General features: G+C 50.1%; 1 protein-coding gene across 4 annotated transcripts in view; it reads right to left on the minus strand.

Annotated features, from left to right (window-relative positions):
* LOC119963793 (disintegrin and metalloproteinase domain-containing protein 12-like) overlaps positions 1-22,731 on the minus strand; it is a 701,497-nt gene that overhangs the window by 510,488 nt on the left and 168,278 nt on the right. The window lies entirely within an intron of this gene.

The following is a 22,731-nucleotide window of genomic DNA, read 5'->3' on the forward strand; positions in this document are numbered from 1 at the left end:
AAACGCGTTTTACGCCCATAGTAAAACGTGCAACAGGATGCAGAGCTGGGCTGAGAAGTTAAATCTTGATAATTGTGAAATGATTCATTTTGGAAGGTCGAATTTGAATGCTGAATACAGGGTTAAAGGCAGGATTCTTGGAAGTGTGGAGGAACAGAGGGATCTTGGGGTCCACATACATAGATCCCTCAAAGTTGCCACCCAGGTTGATAGGGTTGTTAAGAAGGCTTATGGTGGGCTTTCATTAACGGGGAATTGAGTTTAAGAGCGGCGAGGGTTTGCTGCAGCTTTATAAAACTCTAGTTTGACCACACTTGGAATATTGTGTCCAGTTCTCGTTGCCTCATTATAGGAAGGATGTCGATGCTTTGGAGAGGGCGCAGAGGAGATTTACCAGGATGCTGCCTGGACTGGAAGGCATGTCTTATGAAGAAAGGTTGAGGGAGCTAGGGCTTTTCTCACTGGAGCGAAGAAGGCAGAGAGGTGACTTGATAGAGGTGTACAAGGTGATGAGAGGCATGGATAGAGTGGATAGCCAGAGACTTTTCCCCAGGGTGGAAATGGCTGTCACGAGGGGACATAATTTTAAGGTGATTGGAGGAAGGTAGGGGAGATGTCAGAGGTCGGTTCTTTACACAGAGAGTGGTGGGTGTGGTGAATGCACTGCCAGGCAGAGGTGGTGGAGTCAGAGTCATTCGGGACATTTAAGAGACTCTTAGACAGGCACACGGACAGCAGTAAATTGAACGGGTGTAGTTTAAGTTGGCTTAGCTTAGGATAAATGGTACGCACAACATCGTGGGCTGAAGGGCCTGTACTGTGCTGTACTGTTCTATGTTCTATGAATAGACTGGGTGGATGCAGGAAGGATGTTCCTGATGTGGGTGTGTCCAGAGACACGGGTCACAGGATACGCAGTAGACCATTTAGGACTGAAGTGAGGAGAAATTTCTTCACCCAGAGAGTGGTGAGTTGTGACATTCACTGCCACAGAAAGTAGTTTCTGTTACAGAGGCAGTTTCTTTACTCAGAGAGTAGTAGGGGTATGGAACGCCCTGCCTGCAACAGTAGTAGACTCACCAACTTTAAGGGCATTTAAGTGGTCACTGGATAGACATATGGATGAAAATGGAATAGTATAGGTCAGATAGGCTTCAGATGGTTTCACAGGTCGGCGCAACATCGAGGGCCGAAGGGCCCGTACTGCGCTGTAGTGTTCTATGTTCTAGTTAAGGCCAAAACATTGTATGTTTTAAAGAAGCAATTAGATGTAGAACTTGAGGCAAGGGGATCAATAGATACTGGGGGGAAAGCAGGATCACGGTATTGAGTTGAATGATCAGCCATGATTATAATGAATGGCAGAACAGGCTTGAAGGGCTGAATGGCCTCAGGCTCCTATTTTCTCTATATCTACAATTTATTTGCTGAAGGACACATATTCCTCACAAGGCAGTGATTTCTTCGGAGAGTAAATGTCCATGTGCACGTGTGGATCCCCCACCTTCAGGACATTAACAAACTCCACACAAGTACCAGGTGTCTCCTGTACTAACCACACAAATGATCGGATAGGTCGGTGCAGAATGGGGCCCATTCAGTTTGCACCAACTCTTTCTAATGGCAGTCCATTGAGTCCCCTATAACCTGGGCTGGCTAAATCCCTCTTTCCAGGCCCAGAACAGTGTGTTTGAAATAACACTCAGTTCCTTCAACCACTGAGCTCTCTGGTCAAGGGCAATTAGTGATGGGCCTTGCCAGCGATGTCCATCCTCTCATCCTGTAAGTGAATCAAATATACCCATCTTTCCAGCAATCAATTTTCACTTATTTATCCGATTCCTTTTCCAAAGCCACTAAAGAATTTGTTTCCGCCATCAATTTGGATCGTGTCTCCCAAACCTTAACGATTCGTTAGTGACCCCAGGGCAACATGAATCAGCCACATAAATATGACCGCACTGATCACAATCTCTTCAGCACGGTTTCTCTTGCTGTTTTACACTCTCTCACTCTCATTCGCTCTCTTGCTTGGTCAAGGCATTGTCCAGCCTTGTCCCATAACTCCCAGAGCCTCCAGGCAGCTCCCCCCACCCCCGGAATGGTCATCACAACTGGTGTTCTGGCGAGCGCCACGGCACACCGCCGGGTGGGGGGGTGGGGGGGGGGCGGGGGGGGGGGGGGGGGGGGAATACGTTGTGGGCGGACGCTATGATGTGGAGCCTTTTAATTATATTACAATTTATTCAAATTTATGGAAATGTGGTTTATGCCCTCGCTGGGCGTGAACCTGATTACATCACGGATGGGGGGGCAGGGAAGATCTCAAACTGAGATCTCGCCGGCGTAAATCCCATTTTTGGCAGCTCACAAGATTTAACGGCCGTAACAGGTTTAAATGCCGACAGCGAATGGGGTCGTGCCCGCAGTATTAATATAGCAGGTCCATTTCTGTTTCTGCTCAATGGGAACCCTCAGAATGTTGACAGTGGCGAATTCAGCGATGGTAATGTCACTGAATGTCAGCAGAAGATGGTTAGATCCTTTCTTGTTGGAGGTGGTCATTACCTGGCCCTTGCGTGGGGCCATCCAAGCCTTCTTCGCAATTCATTAATTTGGTGGCTGATGTGATCCTGGTCTCAATTCCAGTCTGTTGACTGTCCCCCATCGCCGTTGACTCCTTGTTCATTAAACTAACTCAGCCTTGAATAAATTCAATGACCCATCCTCCACTGCCTTCTGCGGAGAATTCCACAGACTAACAATTCTCTGGGAGAAAACGTGTGGCGTGTGTCACTTGTCAGCCCCAAGCCTGGATATTGTCCAGGTCTTGCTGCATTTGGACACGGACTGCTTCATTATCTGAGGGGCCGCGAATGGTGCTGAACATTGTCATCCCGCAAACATCCCCACTTCTGACCTTTTGGATGGAAGGAAGGCCATTGATGAAGCAACTTGGATGGAGGACACCATCCTATGGTGGGCTGAGATATGGCAAATGGAGTTCAATACAGAAAAGTGTGAGGTGTTGCATTTTGGAAAGTCAAATCAAGGTAGGACTTTCATGTCGAATAGTAGGACCTTAGGGAGTATCGTGGAACAGAGGGACCTTGGAGTTCAGCTGCACGGTTCTCTAAAGGTGGCAGTGAAGAAGGCTATTGGCATGCTGGCCTTCATCAGACAGGGCACTGAGTATAGAAGCTGGGAAATTATGTTGCAGTTGGGCAGGACGTTGGTGAGGCTGCACCTGGAGTATTGTGTTCAGTTTTGATTGCCTTGCTATAGGAAAGTTGTTATTAAACTGGAGAGAGTGCGGATGAGATTTACAAGGATGTTCATAGAATCATGGAATCCCCACAGCAGGCCATTCGGCCCATCAAGCCTGCACCGGCCCTTGGAAAGAGAACCCTACTTAGGCCCACACTTCCACCCTATCCCCGTAACCCAGTAACCCCACCTCACCTTTTGGACACTGAGGGGCAATTTAACATGGCCAATCCATCTAACCTGCATCGTATCTTTGGGCTGTGGGAGAAAACCGGAGCACCCGGAGGAAATCCACGCAGACACTGGGAGAACATGCACACTCTACACAGTCATCTGAGGCTGGAATTGAACCCGGGTCCCTGGAGCTGTGAGGCAGCAGTGCTAACCACTCTGCCACTGTTCCGCCAGTAATTCAAGGGATTGAGTTATAGGGAGAGATTGAACAAGCTAGGCGAGCTCTTACGTGACTGCTTAGAGACAGTGGACTGGTCCATATTTAAGAACTCAGCGACTAACTTAAATGAGTATGCCACCACCGTCACAGACTTCATTCGCAAATGTGTGGACGACTGCAGCCACAGAAAGCAGTACATACGTTCCCAACCGGAAACCATGGCTCAATCGCGAGATTGACTCCCTACTGAAGGACAGGCCTGAGGCGTTCAAGTCAGGCAACCCTGACCTGCACAAGAGATTCAGGTGCGACCTCTGCAAAGCCAACTGAGATGCCAAGAGAGAATATCAGACTAAGCTACAGTTATAGACTAGCGGTACAGACTCTCAGCAGTTTGGCAAGGCCTAAACAACATAACGGGTTACAAAGCGAAGCTGAGCAGTAACTCTGGCAGCAGTGAACCCCTCCCCAATGAACTTAATTCTCTGATTGGTTCAAGCAGGAAACCAACAATCCGCTGTCGAGTGCCCCAGCAGCCCATAACACACCCAGACCCACCATCACAGCTTCCAAAGTCAGATCGACCTTCCTGAAAGTGAACCCTTGGTGGGAGCACGGTGGCTCAGCAGAAGCGTGCTGGGCCCATAACCCAGAGGTCGATGGATCTAAAAGTGAAACCTCGGAAGGCGATGGGCCCGGACGGGATCCCTGGTTGTGCACTCAGAGCCTGCGCGGACCAGCTGGCAGAGGTATTTACAGACATCTTTAACCTGTCCCTACTCCACTCCGAGGTCCCCACCTGCTTCAAGAAGACCACCATCATAGCGGTACCAAAGAAGAACCAGGCAACGCGCCTCAATGACTACCGCCCGGAGGCCCTGACGTCAGTCGTAATGAAGTGCTTTGAGAGGCTGATCATGAAGCGCATCACCTCCATACTCCCGGAATGCCTTGATCCACTGCAATTCGCATACTGTCGCAACCGGTCCACATCAGACTCTATCCCCTGGCCCTGTACTCATCCCTAGAGCATCTCGAAAACAAGGACTCCTACATCAGGCTCCTGTTTATTGACAGCTCCGCCTTCAACACCATAATCCCAGCCAAGCTCATATCAAAGCTCCAAAACCTAAGACTTGGCTCCTCACTCTGCAACTGGATCCTCAATTTTCTGACCAACAGAGACACAATCAGTAAGAATAAACAACAACACCTCCTCCACAATAGTCCTCAATACTGAGGACCCGCAGGGCTACGTACTTAGCCCCCTACTCTACTCCCTATCACACATGACTGCATGGCAAAATTTGGTTCGAACTCCATCTACAAGTTTGCTGACGATATGAACATAGTGGGCCGGATCTCGAATAATGACGAGTCGGAATACAGGAGGGAGATAGAGAACCTAGTGGAGTGGTGTAGCGACAACAATCTCTCCCTCAATGCCAGCAAAACTAAAGAGCTGGTCATTGACTTCAGGAAGCAAAGTACTGTACACACCCCTGTCAGCATCAACAGAGCCGAGGTGGAGATGGTTAGCAGTTTCAAATTCCTATGGGTACACATCACCAAAAATCTGTCCTGGTCCACCCACGGTGACGCTATCACCAAGAAAGCACAACATAGAACAGTACAGCACAGAACAGGCCCTTCGGCCTATAACAGCTGCAACAGCGCCTATACTTCCTCAGGAAACTAAGGAAATTCAGCATGTCCACACTAACCCTTACCAACTTTTACAGATACACCATAGAAAGCATCCTATCAGGCTGCATCACAGCCTGGTATGGCAACTGCTCGGCCCAGGACCACAAGGAACTTCAGAGAGTCGTAAATACCGCCCAGTCCATCACACGAACCTGCCTCCCATCCATTGACTCCATCTACACCTCCCGCTGCCTGGGGAAAGCGGGCGGCATAATCAAAGACCCCCTCCCACTCAGCTTACTTACTCTTCCAACTTCTTCCATCGGGCAGGAGATACAAAAGTCTGAGAACACGCACGAATAGACTCAAAAACAGCTTCTTCCCCACTGTCACCAGGCTCCTAAATCACCCTCTTCGGGACTGACCTGAGCCGGTGGGTTACATAGTTGCACTGTGTACCTTGTGTTGCCCTATTATGTATTTTCTTTTATTCCATTTTCTTCCCATGTACTTAATGATCTGTTGAGCCGCTCAGAGAAAAATACTTTTCACTGTACCTCGGTACACGTGACAATAAACAAATCCAATCCAATCCAATCCAATTTAACCTTTTTAGTCACTAAGGGTAATTAAACATGGCCAATCCACCTAACCTGCACATCTTTGGACTGTGGGAGGAAACCGGAGCACCCGGAGGAAACCCACGCAGACACGGGGAGGATGTGCAGACTCCACACAGACAGTGACCCAAGCCGGAATCGAACCTGGGACTCCGGAGCTGTGAAGCAACTGTGCTAACCACTATGTTACCTTGCTGCCCTTATGTGGAATTCGATAAAGGGGATAACAGTAGCAGCTCACATGCATTCTCTCAATTGTGCCATAAACTGCAGATTCCATCACACAGTTTGTACATTTGGTTACTGATCATTTAGATCAATTGGAGACAGTATCGCCTCTAAGATAAAGCCCTGGGTATCTGACAGTATGACACACTCCCTTGGTATCACTCCACTCTATTCACTACCTTCCACCTTTCAACCCATTCTCAGCAGTTTTTCCAATTTTGCAATTGGCAATTCTCCCTGGATTATTAGTATAATGTTATGAAAACAATGTTACACGCGAGATGGGTTGAAATGATTTTGATCAGTGCAGCGTTCAGGGGTGGAGCAGCAGGCTGGGTTGGGTTGCTGTGATCAGTCTGTCGGTGTCAGGTAAAGAGCTGAAACGGCTGGCAGCACTCCAGGAAGACAAGTCGCCAGGCCCGGATGGGATGCAGCCTCGATTGCTGAGAGAGGTAAGGGAGCATATTGCGGAGCCGGTGTCAGTAATTTTCCAGGCCTCTCTGAACACAAGGCCCCAAGGGGATTGGAGGATTGTAAATGTGACTCTGTTGTTTAAGAACGGGGCAAAGGATAACCCAGGAAACTACAGACCTGTCAGCTTGACATCAATAGTGGGAAACCTGGTGGAGGCCGTAATACGGGATGGGATCAATATACACAGAGAAAAACAAGTTAATACTAGACAGTCAACATGGTTTTGTCAAGGGCAGGTCCTGTCTGACAAATTTAATTGAGTTGTTTGATGAGGTGGCACAGTGGATGAAGGTAGTGTCGTGGATGTTGCATATTTGGACTTTCAGAAAGTATTTGATACAGTGCCACATGGCAGGTTGATTGGAAAATGAGGAGAGGCAGTGGCCTAGTGGTATTATTACTGGACTAATAAATGGGCAGGAATTTCCGGTCACTAACCCCAGAGGGTTGAGGTTAGGAATGCGCTGGCTGGGAGAGCGGTGGAGGTGGATCCCTTTGGAGGTTTCAAAGGAGAGCTGGATGTATATTTGAAAGAGAATAATTTAGAGAGCTACGGGGATTGGGCTGAGGAATGGGACGAGCTGTTTCGGGAGCTGGTGCAGACACGATGGGCCGAATGGCCTCCTTCTGTGCTGTAAAATTCTAGCTTTCTATTAATTACCTGTGGCAGTAGGAGTACGCTCCATTTCCGTTTTCCTGATAAAACATGTGGGAATACAAACTTGTAATCTATCAGTTCTTCAAGTAGTCCCTCCTGGAGCAATCGATAATCTGTGAAGTACAAAGGAAGATTTAGTGGCATTTTAATAAAGGTCAGGCAGAGTGTTTGTATTATTTGACATGCTGCATTGTTAAAGTTGACAATACTGTAGTGTCTCAGCACCAGCAGGCTCCAGGTTTGGGGGAGGCTTCAACACTGGCAGCTCTCGGTGTCAGAGTGACCAAACATTGCATTGCCCAACACCAGGAGACCACAGCTGGGACCTAACTTCATACTTTGACCCCACAATGGGATCCTTCAGCATTAATCACCGCAGCACAAGTCACTCCTACCACTGAGATCCACAACTCAATGGCACAGTGTTATTCAGGGGCTTGAGGTTCAAGTCCCACTTGATGTATCAGCACAGAATCTAGAACAGAGCAGTACTGAGGGCGTGCTGCACTGCTGGAGGAGATATCCTTCAGAAAACCAGAAGATGTCGGAGCAGAAATGGGCCACTCAGCCCATCGAGTCTGCTCCTCCATTCAATGAGATCCTGGTTCATATGATAATCCTCAACTCCCCTTTCCCTCCTTATCTCCCTAACCTTTGATTAAGGGACAGCACGGTAGCACAGTGGTTAGCACTGATGCTTCATGGTGCCAGGGTCCCAGGTTCGATTCCCAGCTTGGGTGCGGAGTCTGCACGTTCTCCCCATGTCTGCGTGGGTTTCCTCCGGGTGCTCCGGGTTCCTCCCACAGTCCAAAGATGTGCGGGTTAGGTTGATTGGCCAGGATAAATTGCCCTTAGTTTCCTTGGGTTACGGGGATAGGGCGGATACGTGAGCTTGAGTAGGGTGCCCTTTCCAAGGGCTGGTGTAGACTGGATAGACCCAACGTCAACAGCTCTCTGGGGTAAAGAATTCCACAGATTCACTACCCCCTGAGAGAAGAAATTCCTCCTCATCTCTGCCTTTAATGGGTGACTCCTCACTCTGAGATTGTGTCTTCTGGTCCTAGACTCTCCCACAAGAGGAAACATCCTCTCAGCATCGACCCTGTCAAACCCCCTGAGAATCCGATATGTCTCGATGAGGCCACCTCTCATTCTCCTAAACTCCACTGAGTACAGGCCCAACCTACTCAACCTCTCCTCATAAGGAAATCCCTCCATACCCGGGATCGACCTAGTGAACCTACTCTGGACTGCCTCTAAAGCCTCTATCAATTCCCTTGGACAAGGGCCCAAAACTGTTCACAGGATTCCAGGTGTGGTCCAACTGCTGCCTTGCATAGTATTAGCAGGACTTCCCTATGTTTATACTCCATTCCCTTTGAAATAAAGGGCAACATTCCCAATTACCGGCTGAATTTGCATGTTCACTTTTTGTGAGTTACGCACTCGGACCTCAAATCCCTCGGTGCTGGAACTTTCTGCCATCTCTCTCCATTTAATAAAGTCCTTCCCCCTCTGTCCTGTCAGGTGTTTCCTTAAAGATATCATGGCACTATTTTGCAGAAGTTGGGATTGGCGTCCGCTTCGATATTCATTAATGATCTGGATACAGTGGATAATTTCCTTGAAATTCAGAAAAGTCACATAGAATAATAATAGTAATCGCTTATTGTCACGAGTAGGCTTCAATGAAGTTACTGTGAAAAACCCCTAGTCGCCACATTCCGGCGCCTGTTTGGGGAGGCCGGTACGGGGATTGAACCAGCACTGCTGGCCTTGTTTGGCCATACAAGCCAGCTGTTTAGCCCAGTGTGCTAAACCAGCCCATTTAGAATTCAGGAGGAGATCAGAAGACAGGAAAATGGGCAGATGCATGGCAGCTGAAATACTGAAAGGCTGAATTACCCACATTGATTCTTACCAATTTTTACAGCTATACCATAGAAAGCATCCTATCCGGCTGCATCACAGCCTGGTATGGCAACTGCTCGGCCCAAGACCGTAAGAAGCTACAGAGTCGTGAACACAGTCCAGTCCATCACAAGAACCTGCCTCCCATCCATTGACTCCATCTACACCTCCCGCTGCCGGGGGAAAGCGGGCAGCATAATCAAGGATCCCTCCCACCCGGCTTACTCACTTTTCCAACTTCTGCCATTGGGCAGGAGATACAGAAGTCTGAGAACACGCATGAACAGACTCAAAAACAGCTTCTTCCCCACTTTCAGTGACTCCTAAATGACCCTCTTATGGACTGAACTGATCTCTTCACGCATCTTCCCTACTGAGTAGTACTACACTCTGTTTGTTTCACCCGATATTTGAATACAGTAATGCTGAATGGATATATTTCAGGCTGCAGGAAGTTTCCAGGGGTCGGTATTGGGACCCGTGATTTCCTTGATGTATATTAATGATGTAGATCTTGGTGTGTGGGGCAATTTAAAATTCTGTGGATGACACAAAACTTGGAAGCATTGTAAACTGTGAGGAGGAGAATGTAGAACTTCAAAAGGGCAGAGGGAAGTTGGTAGAGTGGGCAGAGAAGTGGCAGAGTGGGCAGAGAAGTTGGCAGGGTGGGCAGAGAAGTTGGCAGAGTGGGCAGAGAAGTTGGCAGGGTGGGCAGAGAAGTTGGCAGATTGGGCAGAGAAGTGGCAGGGTGGGCAGAGAAGTTGGCAGAGTGGGCAGAGAAGTTGGCAGAGTGGGCAGAGAAGTTGGCAGAGTGGGCAGAGAAGTTGGCAGAGTGGGCAGATAGGTAGCAGATGGTGTTCAATACGGGGAAGTGTTTGATAATGGGCAGGATTCTCCAACCCCTCCCCCGCCAGTTTTCGGGCGGGGGCGGCATTCACGCCGCGCCAGTTGGGGGCCGTTGGCAGCGGCCCCCCCCGACAATTCTCCGGTCCCCGATGGGCCGAGCGGCCATCGGTTCCTGGCCAGTCCCGCCAGTGTGGATTAGATATGTTCCCACACGGCGGGACCTGGCAGGTAAGTCGGCTGGGGCGGTCCTCGGGGGTGGGGATGGGGGGCCTCGCGGGGGGATCCGGACCCCCCACGGTGGCCTGGCCCACTGATCTGCGGGCGGGCCTGTACCGTGGGGGCACCTCTTCCTTCCGCGCCGGCCCCTGTCAGGCTCTGCCATGGCCAGCACGGGGAAGACACCCCCCCTGCACATGCGGCAGAATACGCAGCGGTTCCGCGCATGCGCGGGATCACGCCGGCCCTTTGGCGAATGTACAAACTCGCACAGACCCTTCGCCTCCGGTTAGCGCGACGCTAACCCCTCCGGTGTCCTCCTAGCCCCCGGAAGTGCGGAGAATCTCCGGTCAGCCTGACGCCAGAGTGGTTCGCACCGTTTTTGACGCCAGCGTCGGGCCATCGTGCCGATTGCGGAGAATCCCGCTTAACGCATTTTAATAGGAAGAACATGGAGAGACAATATGAAGTATGGGATAAAATTCTTGAGGCGGTGCAGGAGCAGAGCGGGCTGGGTGTATTTGTGCATTCAGCATTGAATGTGGCAGGATGGGTGGAGAGAGCAGTTAATGAAGCAGAAAGTATTCTGGGTTTTATTAATAAGGGCCTCGAGTAGAAGAACATAGAACGATACAGCGCAGTACAGGCCCTTCGGCCCTCGATGTTGCACCGACATGGAAAAAAACTAAAGGCCATCTAACCTACACTATGCCATTATCATCCATATGCTTATCCAATAAACTTTTAAATGCCCTCAATGTTGGCGAGTTCACTACTGTTGCAGGTAGGGCATTCCACGGCCTCACCACTCTTTGCGTAAAAAACCTACCTCTGCTCATCCACACTGCTAAGAATTTTACCATTAGCCAAATATTCTGCATTCCTGTTATTCTTTCCAAAGTGAATAACCTCACACTTCTCTACATTAAACTCCATTTGCCACCTCTCAGCCCAGCTCTGCAGCTTATCTATGTCCCTCTGTTTCTGATTTCTGATCCACATCTCTAAATCACCCTCAATCCCCAGCCTCCGTATTTTCTGCATTAGCCGACCGTGGGGAACCTTATCAAACGCTTTACTAAAATCCATATACACCACATCAACTGCTCTACCCTCGTCTACCTGTTCAGTCACATTCTCAAAGAACTCGATAAGGTTTGTGAGGCATGACCTACCCTTCACAAAACCATTCTGACTATCCCTAATCATATTATTCCTATCTAGATGATTATAAATCGTACCTTTTATAATCCTCTCCAAGACTTTACCCACCACAGACGTTAGGCTCACCGGCCTATAGTTACCGGGGTTATCTCTACTCCCCTTCTTGAACAAAGGGACCACATTTGCTATCCTCCAGTCCTCTGGCACTATTCCTGTAGCCAATGATGACATACAAATCAAAGCCAAAGGCTCAGCAATCTCTTCCCTGGCTTCCCAGAGAATCCTAGGATAAATCCCATCAGGCCCCGGGGACTTATCTATTTTCACCTTGTCCAGAATTGCCAACACTTCTTCCCTACGCACCTCAATGCCATCTGTTCTAATAGCCTGGGTCTCAGCATTCTCCTCCACAATATTATCTTTTTCCTGAGTGAATACTGACGAAAAGTATTCATTTAGTATCTTGCTTATCTCCTCAGCCTCCACACACAACTTCCCACCACTGTCCTTGACTGGCCCTACTCTTACCCTAGTCATTCTTTTATTCCTGACATACCTATAGAAAGCTTTTGGGTTTTCCTTGATCCTACCTGCCAAAGACTTCTCATGTCCCCTCCTTGCTCGTCTCAGCTCTCTCTTTAGATCCTTCCTCGCTTCCTTGTAACTATCAAGCGCCCCAACTGAAACTTCATGCCTCATCTTCACATAGGCCTCCTTCTTCCTCTTAACAAGAGATTCCACTTCTTTGGTAAACCACGGTTCCTTCGCTCGACCCCTTCCTCCCTGCCTGACTGGTACTTATCAAGAACATGCAATAGCTGTTCCTTGAACAAGCTCCACATATCTAGTGTGCCCAACCCTTGCAGCCTACTTCTCCAACCTACACATCCTAAGTCATGTCTAATGGCATCATAATTGCCCTTCCCCCAGCTATAACTCTTGCCCTGCGGGGTATACTTATCCCTTTCCATCACTAACGTAAAGGTCACCGAATTGTGGTCACTGTTTCCAAAGTGCTCACCTACCTCCAGATCTAACACCTGGCCTGGTTCATTACCCAAAACCAAATCCAATGTGGCCTCGCCTCTTGTTGGCCTGTCAACATATTGTGTCAGGAAACCCTCCTGCACACATTGTACAAAGAACGACCCATCTAATGTACTCGAACTATATCTTTTCCAGTCAACATTTGGAAAGTTAAAGTCTCCCATAACAACTACCCTGTCACTTTCGCTCTTTTCCAGAATCATCTTCGCCATCCTTTCCTCTACATCCCTAGAACAATTAGGTGGCCTATAGAAAACTCCCAACAGGGTGACCTCTCTCCTGTTTCTAACCTCAGCCCATACTACCTCGGAAGAAGAGTCCCCATCTAGCATCCTTTCCGCCACCGTAATACTGTCCTTGACTAGCAGCGCCACACCTCCCCCTCTTTTGCCCCCTTCTCTGAGCTTACTAAAACACCTAAACCCCGGAACCTGCAACAACCATTCCTGTCCCTGCTCTATCCATGTCTCTGAAATGGCCACAACATCGAAGTCCCAGGTACCAACCCATGCTGCCAGTTCCCCTACCTTATTTCGTATACTCCTGGCATTGAAGTAGACACACTTCAAACCACCTACCTGAACACTGGCACCCTCCTGCGAAGTCAAATCTGTGCTCCTGACCTCTATACTCTCAATCTCCCGTACCCCAAAACTACAATCCAGGTTCCCATGCCCCTGCTGAATTAGTTTAAACCCCCCCAAAGAGCACTAACAAATCTCCCCCCCAGGATATTGGTGCCCCTCAGGTTCAGATGTAGACCATCCTGTCTATAGAGGTCCCACCTTCCCCAGAAAGAGCCCCAGTTATCCAGAAATCTGAGCCCCTCCCGCCTGCACCATCCCTGTAGCCACGTGTTTAATTGCTCTCTCTCCCTATTCCTCATCTCACTATCACGTGGCACGGGCAACAAGAGCGAGGAGGTTATACTGAACTGATACAAGACACTGGTCAGAGCTCAGCTGGAATGTTGTGCACAGTTCTGGGCGCCACACTATAGGAAGGATGTGAACACATTGCAGAGAGGGCAGGAGAGGTTTACAAGGATGGCTCCAGGGATGGGAAACGTCAGTGATGTTAGATTGGAGAGATTGGGATTAGTGTCCTTGGAGAGAATGCTTTTGAGAGGAGATTTGATAGAGATTTGCAAAATCATGAGGGGGCTGGACAGAGCAGACAGTGATCATTTGAAGTGATATACAAGGGCAGCATGGTGGCACAGTGGTTAGCACTGTTGCCTCACGGCACGGAGGTCCCGATTCGATTCCGGCTCTGGGTCACTGTCTGTGTGGAGTTTGCACATTCTCCCCGTGTCTGCGTGGGTCTCACCCCCCCCACAACCCAAATAGATGTGCAGGATAGGTGAATTGGCCATGGCTAAATTGCCCCTTAATTGGAAACAAAAAGACTTGGGTTCTCAAAATTAATTTCTACAAATAAAGTGACTTGCAAAAGAAGCAAATGTGATGTGAGAAAACCCTTTGTCACACCGTGAGTGGTTCCAGTCTGCAATGCACTGTCTGGAGGTATTTCACACCGCGAGTGGTTCCAGTCTGCAATGCACTGTCTGGAAGTGTTTCACACCGCGAGTGGTTCCAGTCTGCAATGCACTGTCTGGAAGTGTTTCACACCGCGAGTGGTTCCAGTCTGCAATGCACTGTCTGTAAGTGTTTCACACCGCGAGTGGTTCCAGTCTGCAATGCACTGTCTGGAAGTGTTTCACACCGCGAGTGGTTCCAGTCTGCAATGCACTGTCTGGAAGTGTTTCACACCGCGAGTGGTTCCAGTCTGCAATGCACTGTCTGGAAGTGTTTCACACCGCGAGTGGCTCCAGTCTGCAATGCACTGTCTGGAGGTGTTTCACACCGCGAGTGGTTCCAGTCTGCAATGCACTGTCTGGAAGTGTTTCACACCGCGAGTGGGTCCAGTCTGCAATGCACTGTCTGGAAGTGTTTCACACCGCGAGTGGCTCCAGTCTGCAATGCACTGTCTGGAAGTGTTTCACACCGCGAGTGGTTCCAGATTGCAATGCACTGTCTGGAAGTGTTTCACACCGCGAGTGGCTCCAGTCTGCAATGCACTGTCTGGAAGTGTTTCACACCGTGAGTGGTTCCAGTCTGCAATTCACTGTCTGGAAGTGTTTCACACCGCGCGTGGTTCCAGTCTGCAATGCACTGTCTGGAAGTGTTTCACACCGCGAGTGGTTCCAGTCTGCAATGCACTGTCTGGAAGTGTTTCACACCGCGAGTGGTTCCAGATTGCAATGCACTGTCTGGAAGTGTTTCACACCGCGAGTGGTTCCAGTCTGCAATGCACTGTCTGGAAGTGTTTCACACCGCGAGTGGTTCCAGTCTGCAATGCACTGTCTGGAAGTGTTTCCCACCGCGAGTGGTTCCAGTCTGCAATGCACTGTCTGGAAGTGTTTCACACCGCGAGTGGTTGCAGTCTGCAATGCACTGTCTGGAAGTGTTTCACACCGCGAGTGGTTCCAGTCTGCAATGCACTGTCTGGAAGTGTTTCACACCGCGAGTGGCTCCAGTCTGCAATGCACTGTCTGGAAGTGTTTCACACCGCGAGTGGTTCCAGTCTGCAATGCACTGTCTGGAAGTGTTTCACACCGCGAGTGGTTCCAGTCTGCAATGCACTGTCTGGAAGTGTTTCACACCGCGAGTGGTTCCAGATTGCAATACACTGTCTGGAAGTGTTTCACACCGCGAGTGGTTCCAGTCTGCAATGCACTGTCTGGAAGTGTTTCACACCGCGAGTGGTTCCAGTCTGCAATGCACTGTCTGGAGGTGTTTCACACCGCGAGTGGTTCCAGTCTGCAATGCACTGTCTGGAAGTGTTTCACACTGCGAGTGGTTCCAGTCTGCAATGCACTGTCTGGAAGTGTTTCACACCGCGAGTGGCTCCAGTCTGCAATGCACTGTCTGGAAGTGTTTCACACCGCGAGTGGTTCCAGTCTGCAATGCACTGTCTGGAAGTGTTTCACACCGCGAGTGGTTCCAGTCTGCAATGCACTGTCTGGAGGTGTTTCACACCGCGAGTGGCTCCAGTCTGCAATGCACTGTCTGGAAGTGTTTCACACCGCGAGTGGTTCCAGTCTGCAATGCACTGTCTGGAAGTGTTTCACACCGCAAGTGGTTCCAGTCTGCAATGCACTGTCTGGAAGTGTTTCACACCGCGAGTGGCTCCAGTCTGCAATGCACTGTCTGGAAGTGTTTCACACCATGAGTGGTTCCAGTCTGCAATTCACTGTCTGGAAGTGTTTCACACCGCGCGTGGTTCCAGTCTGCAATGCACTGTCTGGAAGTGTTTCACACCGCGAGTGGTTCCAGATTGCAATGCACTGTCTGGAGGTGTTTCACACCGCGAGTGGTTCCAGTCTGCAATGCACTGTCTGGAAGTGTTTCACACCGCGAGTGGTTCCAGTCTGCAATGCACTGTCTGGAAGTGTTTCACACCGCGAGTGGTTCCAGATTGCAATGCAGTGTCTGGAAGTGTTTCACACCGCGAGTGGTTCCAGTCTGCAATGCACTGTCTGGAAGTGTTTCACACCGCGAGTGGTTCCAGTCTGCAATGCACTGTCTGGAAGTGTTTCACACCGCGAGTGGTTCCAGTCTGCAATGCACTGTCTGGAAGTGTTTCACACCGCGAGTGGTTCCAGATTGCAATGCACTGTCTGGAAGTGTTTCACACAGCGAGTGGTTCCAGATTGCAATGCACTGCCTGGAGGTGTTTCACACCGCGAGTGGTTCCAGTCTGCAATGCACTGTCTGGAAGTGTTTCACACCGCGAGTGGTTCCAGTCTGCAATTCACTGTCTGGAAGTGTTTCCCACCGCGAGTGGTTCCAGTCTGCAATGCACTGTCTGGAAGTGTTTCACACCGCGAGTGGTTCCAGTCTGCAATGCACTGTCTGGAGGTGTTTCACACCGCGAGTGGTTCCAGTCTGCAATGCACTGTCTGGAAGTGTTTCACACCGCGAGTGGTTCCAGTCTGCAATGCACTGTCTGGAAGTGTTTCACACCGCGAGTGGCTCCAGTCTGCAATGCACTGTCTGGAAGTGTTTCACACCGCGAGTGGTTCCAGTCTGCAATGCACTGTCTGGAAGTGTTTCACACCGCGAGTGGTTCCAGTCTGCAATGCACTGTCTGGAGGTGTTTCACACCGCGAGTGGCTCCAGTCTGCAATGCACTGTCTGGAAGTGTTTCACACCGCGAGTGGTTCCAGTCTGCAATGCACTGTCTGGAAGTGTTTCACACCGCAAGTGGTTCCAGTCTGCAATGCACTGTCTGGAAGTGTTTCACACCGCGAGTGGCTCCAGTCTGCAATGCACTGTCTGGAAGTGTTTCACACCATGAGTGGTTCCAGTCTGCAATTCACTGTCTGGAAGTGTTTCACACCGCGCGTGGTTCCAGTCTGCAATGCACTGTCTGGAAGTGTTTCACACCGCGAGTGGTTCCAGATTGCAATGCACTGTCTGGAGGTGTTTCACACCGCGAGTGGTTCCAGTCTGCAATGCACTGTCTGGAAGTGTTTCACACCGCGAGTGGTTCCAGTCTGCAATGCACTGTCTGGAAGTGTTTCACACCGCGAGTGGTTCCAGTCTGCAGTGCATTTTCTGGAAGTGTTTCACACCGCGAGTGGTTCCAGATTGCAATGCACTGTCTGGAAGTGTTTCACACCGCGAGTGGTTCCAGTCTGCAATGCACTGTCTGGAAGTGTTTCACACCGCGAGTGGTTCCAGTCTGCAATGCACTGTCTGGAAGTGTTTCACACCGCGAGTGGTTCCAGTCTGCAATGCACTGTCTGGAAGTGTTTCACACCGCGAGTGGTTCCAGTCTGCAATGCACTGTCTGAAAGTGTTTCACACCGCGAGTGGTTCCAGTCTGCAATGCACTGTCTGGAGGTGTTTCACACCGCGAGTGGTTCCAGTCTGCAATGCACTGTCTAGAAGTGTTTCACACCGCGAGTGGTTCCAGTCTGCAATGCACTGTCTGGAAGTGTTTCACACCGCGAGTGGTTCCAGTCTGCAATGCACTGTCTGGAAGTGTTTCACACCGCGAGTGGTTCCAGTCTGCAATGCACTGTCTGGAAGTGTTTCACACCGTGAGTGGTTCCAGTCTGCAATGCACTGTCTGGAAGTGTTTCACACCGCGAGTGGTTCCAGTCTGCAATGCACTGTCTGGAAGTGTTTCACACCGCGAGTGGTTCCAGCCTGCAATGCACTGTCTGGAAGTGTTTCACACCGCGAGTGGTTCCAGTCTGCAATGCACTGTCTGGAAGTGTTTCACACCGCGAGTGGTTCCAGTCTGCAATGCACTGTCTGGAAGTGTTTCACACCGCGAGTGGTTCCAGTCTGCAATGCACTGTCTGGAAGTGTTTCACACCGCGAGTGCTTCCAGTCTGCAATGCACTGTCTGGAAGGTGTTTCACACCGCGAGTGGTTCCAGTCTGCAATGCACTGTCTGGAGGTGTTTCACACCGCGAGTGGTTCCAGTCTGCAATGCACTGTCTGGAAGTGTTTCACACCGCGAGTGGTTCCAGTCTGCAATGCACTGTCTGGAAGTGTTTCACACCACGAGTGGTTCCAGTCTGCAATGCACTGTCTGGAAGTGTTTCACACCGCGAGTGGTTCCAGTCTGCAATGCACTGTCTGGAAGTGTTTCACACCGCGAGTGGTTCCAGTCTGCAATGCACTGTCTGGAAGTGTTTCACACCGCGAGTGGTTCCAGTCTGCAATGCACTGTCTGGAAGTGTTTCACACCGCGAGTGGTTCCAGTCTGCAATGCACTGTCTGGAAGTGTTTCACACCGCGAGTGGTTCCAGTCTGCAATGCACTGTCTGGAAGTGTTTCACACCGCGAGTGGTTCCAGTCTGCAATGCACTGTCTGGAAGTGTTTCACACCGCGAGTGGTTCCAGTCTGCAATGCACTGTCTGGAAGTGTTTCACACCGCGAGTGGTTCCAGTCTGCAATGCACTGTCTGGAAGTGTTTCACACCACGAGTGGTTCCAGTCTGCAATGCACTGTCTGGAAGTGTTTCACACCGCGAGTGGTTCCAGTCTGCAATGCACTGTCTGGAAGTGTTTCACACCGCGAGTGGTTCCAGTCTGCAATGCACTGTCTGGAGGTGTTTCACACCGCGAGTGGTTCCAGTCTGCAATGCACTGTCTAGAAGTGTTTCACACCGCGAGTGGTTCCAGTCTGCAATGCACTGTCTGGAAGTGTTTCACACCGCGAGTGGTTCCAGTCTGCAATGCACTGTCTGGAAGTGTTTCACACCGCGAGTGGTTCCAGTCTGCAATGCACTGTCTGGAAGTGTTTCACACCGTGAGTGGTTCCAGTCTGCAATGCACTGTCTGGAAGTGTTTCACACCGCGAGTGGTTCCAGTCTGCAATGCACTGTCTGGAAGTGTTTCACACCGCGAGTGGTTCCAGTCTGCAATGCACTGTCTGGAAGTGTTTCACACCGCGAGTGGTTCCAGTCTGCAATGCACTGTCTGGAAGTGTTTCACACCGCGAGTGCTTCCAGTCTGCAATGCACTGTCTGGAGGTGTTTCACACCGTGAGTGGTTCCAGTCTGCAATGCACTGTCTGGAGGTGTTTCACACCGCGAGTGGTTCCAGTCTGCAATGCATTTTCTGGAAGTGTTTCACACCGCGAGTGGTTCCAGATTGCAATGCACTGTCTGGAAGTGTTTCACACCGCGAGTGGTTCCAGTCTGCAATGCACTGTCTGGAAGTGTTTCACACCGCGAGTGGTTCCAGTCTGCAATGCACTGTCTGGAAGTGTTTCACACCGCGAGTGGTTCCAGTCTGCAATGCACTGTCTGGAAGTGTTTCACACCGCGAGTGGTTCCAGTCTGCAATGCACTGTCTGAAAGTGTTTCACACCGCGAGTGGTTCCAGTCTGCAATGCACTGTCTGGAGGTGTTTCACACCGCGAGTGGTTCCAGTCTGCAATGCACTGTCTAGGAAGTGTTTCACACCGCGAGTGGTTCCAGTCTGCAATGCACTGTCTGGAAGTGTTTCACACCGCGAGTGGTTCCAGTCTGCAATGCACTGTCTGGAAGTGTTTCACACCGCGAGTGGTTCCAGTCTGCAATGCACTGTCTGGAAGTGTTTCACACCGTGAGTGGTTCCAGTCTGCAATGCACTGTCTGGAAGTGTTTCACACCGCGAGTGGTTCCAGTCTGCAATGCACTGTCTGGAAGTGTTTCACACCGCGAGTGGTTCCAGTCTGCAATGCACTGTCTGGAAGTGTTTCACACCGCGAGTGGTTCCAGTCTGCAATGCACTGTCTGGAAGTGTTTCACACCGCGAGTGCTTCCAGTCTGCAATGCACTGTCTGGAGGTGTTTCACACCGTGAGTGGTTCCAGTCTGCAATGCACTGTCTGGAGGTGTTTCACACCGCGAGTGGTTCCAGTCTGCAATGCACTGTCTGGAAGTGTTTCACACCGCGAGTGGTTCCAGTCTGCAATGCACTGTCTGGAAGTGTTTCACACCACGAGTGGTTCCAGTCTGCAATGCACTGTCTGGAAGTGTTTCACACCGCGAGTGGCTCCAGTCTGCAATGCACTCTCTGGAAGTGTTTCACACCGCGAGTGGCTCCAGTCTGCAATGCACTGTCTGGAGGTGTTTCACACCGCGAGTGGTTCCAGTCTGCAATGCACTGTCTGGAAGTGTTTCACACCGCGAGTGGTTCCAGTCTGCAATGCACTGTCTGGAAGTGTTTCACACCGCGAGTGGTTCCAGTCTGCAATGCACTGTCTGGAAGTGTTTCACACCGCGAGTGGTTCCAGTCTGCAATGCACTGTCTGGAAGTGTTTCACACCGCGAGTGGTTCCAGTCTGCAATGCACTGTCTGGAAGTGTTTCACACCGCGAGTGGTTCCAGTCTGCAATGCACTGTCTGGAAGTGTTTCACACCGCGAGTGGTTCCAGTCTGCAATGCACTGTCTGGAAGTGTTTCACACCGCGAGTGGTTCCAGTCTGCAATGCACTGTCTGGAAGTGTTTCACACCGCGAGGGGTTCCAGTCTGCAATGCACTGTCTGGAAATGTGGCAGAGGTAGGTTCAATTGGGACATTCAAGAGGACATTTGATGATTAATTGTATAGAAAGATTTTGCAGGAGTACGAGGAAAAGGCAGGGGAATGGCACAAAGTCATGATGCTTGTTTGGAGAGCTGGTGCAGACATGAAGAGCCAATGGCCTCCTTTTGCTCCGTAATATTTCTGGGATTCTGTGACACACGGAGTTATCTGCATGCAGTGCACAAAGATACACCTGCATTGCACTTGGTTTGACTGCTGTGCAAAGAACAAAGCAGCAACAGGAGTACAACCTGCACTGATTGATGTCACCGGCATTGATGGTCACATTGGATACACTTGGCAGTTAGCCAACCCTGGGAAACTTGAAGATATAAACTTAGCTCATTGACATAGAACTTGAAGAAGTTTCCAAATGGATCTGGTACAGTTTGTGCAATGGAACAGGGAACAGCTGGGAGGAGAAATTAAGAACAACTTGACGGGAGAGAAACAATGAAAAATAATTAACACATGATTCAATTCCATCTCACATCATTTTGGCCTGATCGGGACGAGCGAGGCATCTTCTGGAGCGTTATTTTTAAATGCACCAGGTGCTCAGACAGGAATCTCTGACCTGATATTCTTCAACAACCTCAGCACACACATCATTCAGACAAGGGGTTTGAATGGACAGAGCAGACTGGTAAAGAAGGCAGTCTGTTGGTTGGGTATGAACAATGGCATTGAAGCCATCATCAAGAAGTAAAATCACAGCATGCGAAAATCAGAAAATAGAATCATTAATTCCACGGGCGGTTCCTCCACATCCTTGGACCTAAATCACATCCTTCTTCTTTCGTGTCCATGGAATTAATTTCACAAGGCAGGAGGGCCAAAGACAGGAGAGGGATCGATCTGACATGAAGAGGAATTTTATTTGTTCGAAGGGTTGCAAGTTATACAAATCTCCACCACGAAGAGTTACAAATGTCCCATCTTTTAATGTCCTGTTATAGAGTGTTTTGGTCCCTCCCTGAGCAAATCAAGGAATGTGGGGAGTGGGGGAGCAAGGTGAGAAGAAGCCAAAACCAGCCTCAAATACAACAAAATGGTGAAGCAAACACAACACTCTAAAACAATGCTGTTCCTGTACCTAAACAGTGCCAGTGTGATACACTCTAAAACAATGCTGTTCCTGTACCTAAACAGTGTCAGTGTGATACACTCTAAAACAATGCTGTTCCTGTACCTAAACAGTGCCAGTGTGATACACTCTAAATCAATGCTGTTCCTGTACCTAAACAGTGTCAGTGTGATACACTCTAAAACAATGCTGTCCCTGTACCTAAACAATGTGTGGTGGTATGATTTGCATAGCTGTCTGCCATTGGTGCAGAACTCCGGCTTACCATTGGCCCTAGTCGGTCATGGGCCGTCACATGACTGGTCTCAACCAATCGGTCGAGAGGCTGAGTTAACCACGCCTCCATACCGAGGTATAGTCAGAACGCCCGGCGATCGTCCATTTACTGTAGCCGACCGCAGGGCTAACTTCTAGCTTATTAAAGCCTAACTTTTGTACAGCAACTTGTACAACCATCGATTGATGGTTCATCAATTTAATAAGCTAGAATTTTGAAGATGGAGTTCCGGATCCAGCCCGAATGCCTCCGCATCAGCCCGCAAACTCAGAACGCTTCAGAAATCTTCAAACATTGGCTGGCATGTTTCGATGGTTACCTGGCGTCCGCAAACAGTCCCCCCACCATGGCACAGAAGCTTCATATCCTCCACTCCAGCGTGGGCATGGCGGCCTACACGGTGATCAGGGAAGAGAAAGATTACGATGCAGCCATGCTTAAGCTGCATGGACAGTTTCTTAAACCAGTCAACAGAGTATTCGCCCGACATCTGCTGGCCACCAGACAACAGCTCCCCGGTGAGTCATTAGACCAATTTTACCGGGCCCTCGCTGTCCTGGGGAGGAATTGCCCCTGCCTCCAAGTTACAGCCACGGAGCACATGGAACTTCTGATCAGAGATGCTTGCGTGGCTGGGATGCAGTCCCCCGCTATCCGCCAGCGGATGCTGGAGAAAGACGACCTCAGCCTAACTGAGGCACGGACTCTCTCCACCTCCCTGGAGGTCGCCGATTTAAACGCCCGCGCCCATGTCCCCAGCCGCGCTGCACCACCCTGGGCCTCCTGGCACGCTTCCC

Source organism: Scyliorhinus canicula, chromosome 3 (assembly GCF_902713615.1).
Source record: "Scyliorhinus canicula chromosome 3, sScyCan1.1, whole genome shotgun sequence".
NCBI lineage: Eukaryota > Metazoa > Chordata > Chondrichthyes > Carcharhiniformes > Scyliorhinidae > Scyliorhinus > Scyliorhinus canicula.